This window comes from Cervus canadensis, chromosome 10 (assembly GCF_019320065.1).
Source record: "Cervus canadensis isolate Bull #8, Minnesota chromosome 10, ASM1932006v1, whole genome shotgun sequence".
Classification (NCBI taxonomy): domain Eukaryota; kingdom Metazoa; phylum Chordata; class Mammalia; order Artiodactyla; family Cervidae; genus Cervus; species Cervus canadensis.
The window spans coordinates 7,507,900-7,510,640 of NC_057395.1; positions in this window are offsets into that span (position 1 = coordinate 7,507,900).

The window sequence follows — 2,741 nt, forward strand, 5'->3', positions numbered from 1 at the left end:
AATGCCTTCACATTGGGACTGCCAGGGAAGTCTCTCTATAAATTCTTTAAAATGCTTATAATAATATTTTAAAATTTTTGATGCTAATTCCAATAACTGGGTTAACTGTAGGTCTGCATTAAAGATGTAGGTCTTTAAAGATGTAGGTCTTCACAGACCTACTGTAAGAGGTAGGTCTATATCTATTAGCTATGTTTTCTCTCAGTTACTGGTCAGTGTCTCCTACTTATTTGCATGCCTCATAATTTTTTACTGTATCTAAGATATGTACGTTCAGAGACAATGAAAACTGAAGTATCATAATATTTTGATTTTATTTCTCAGAGCATGCAGGCTCTTTTCTTCTGTTGACAGGGCAAAACGCTGAGTATTTATTTTCCTTCTGGAGTCTACTTGGTTTGGGTCTGTGCTGAAGTTCTAATTAGATTGAGATGACCTATGCTTAGACCAACCCTCAGCTCCCACACAGCTTCTGTCTTTTTGAAATCTTTGGTATTTGAGCTGATGGGTTTCCCTTTAAAATAGTTTTCATTTACTTTGGATTCAATTCAGAATCCCTGGAATCCAAGCACAGGGTGAATGCAGGGGTCTTTGTGATTTTGCTCTGCATTTTAGCCCTTTCTTCACTGATTATTTTTGTCAGAGTGTGAGGGTGAGGGTGGGGATGTGAGAGTCATTGGGCCAATTTGGTTTTGCACTTGGGACTCCTCCGTATTCTGGTTCCTGTCTCTGGGCACCACAATCGTCCGAATCTCAGCTCATTTCTTCTCCCTGCAAAACCTCTCTAGGCCAGTCCTGCCCTATCTACACTAGAAGCTCCTCCCTATGAGTGTATGCTGTTCAAACTTCCCCTTTGCCAGTGAAGAGTTCATTTCTCTGAAATTCAGTTTATTAAGCTTTCCCCTGTCCCCAGTCTTTGTTAGCCTCTTGGGAAAGTATGGTTTTTATATGTCTGGACCTTTTTTGGTGTTGCCATGTGAAAAAAGGTCTTTCATGTCCTTCTAACCTGAAGTGGAAGTCAGGGTCAAACGTTTGAATTTTTAAAAGTGAAACCCTAAGATCACTAAAAGAACATTTAGACTAATTTATTTTAAAATTTGGAGTGAGAAAGTCCTTCCCAAGCAAGACCCAACCCTCAAGATCTCACAAGTCATAAGGAAAATGATTTACTTTCTCTCTCACACATATGAGATACATATATATCAACAGCTACATATACACATGTTTCTATATCTCTCTTCAACTTCAGTGTAGTCTCAGTGAAATATACCAAAGATTGAAATGACAAACTCAGAAAGAAATATTTGCATCACATAAGACAAAAATGACTTCAAAAGCTATTAAGGGATTTTTAAAGAAGTAAATATTTTCAAAAAGAAAATGAAAAAGGCAGGTGTTTAACATAAAATCATCATAGAGTATCCGATGAAAAGATGCTCACATTCACTGAAAATTAGTAACTACGAATTGAACTGAGACATTATTTTTGCCCATCACAGTGACAAGATTAGGTGCTAGCAGGGATCTGGGGAAACCAGCAATCACAGTGTGAATATGGTGGAAATCAACACAACATTCTCAGACAGGTTTGCTGCTTGTTATCTTCAAGTGCTTTTTGGTGACATCTGACAAAATCAGAAAATTAATGCACCATTTGACCCAGCAATTTCAGTTCTGGGAATTTATTCTGTGCTAAGTGTGTGCTCAGTCGCTCAGCTGTGTCTGATTCTTTGTGACTCCATGGACTGTAGGCCACCAGGCTCCTCTGCCCATGGAATTTTCCAGGCAAGAATACTGGAGTGGGTAACCATTTCCTCCCCCAGGGGATCTTCACAACCCAAGGATCTAACCCAGGTCTCCTGCATTGCAGGCAGATTCTTTACCACTAGCACCACCTGGGACACCCAATTTATGCTACAGATACACTGACAATGCACAGAAGAATGTATGCAAAAGTGGAACCATTGCTGTATCGTTTATTGGAGGGAAAACCAAAAATAACTTTGCTATTCATACCAGAGGCCTGATTCATAACATATGGTACATCATCTTAATGGAATATTTCATAACTAGAAGGAAATTAATAGAGCTGTGTGTGCTAATATAGAAAGATGGCCAAGGTATATTGTCAAGGGTAAAAATCAAGTTATAGGATAATATGATTCCTATGTTTTCATTGCTGCTGGTGCTATGTTGCTTCAGTCATGTCTGGCTCTGTGCGACCCCATAGATGGCAGCCCACCCGGCTCCCCGTCCCTGGGATTCTCCAGGCAAGAACACTGGAGTGGGTTGCCATTTCCTTCTCCAATGCATGAAAGTGAAAAGTGAAAGTGAAGTCGCTCAGTCGCTCTGACTCTTAGTGACCCCATGGACTGCAGCCCACCAGGCTCCTCCGTCCATGGGATTTTCCAGGCAAGAGTACTAGAGTGGGGTGCCATTGCCTTCTCCAATGTCCTCATTAGTGTATATAAATAAGAAGATCTGTGGATATGTGTGTACAGGACAATATATCCGAAGGTACACAAAGAATCGTTGATGAGTGAAGAGTCTGAAGGATTTATTTTAAATTTTAAATAATATTATTATGCAGATTTTTTAAAACTCAAGGATCATGGTTATTTTTATAAAATAAAGGAAGGAAGCTCTCACTATGCTATGAAATAGTGTATTTAGCAACTGACTTATACAGTTTATTGTGTTACAGACCACATCATACGCAAGAGTATTCTGAGTCCACTGCA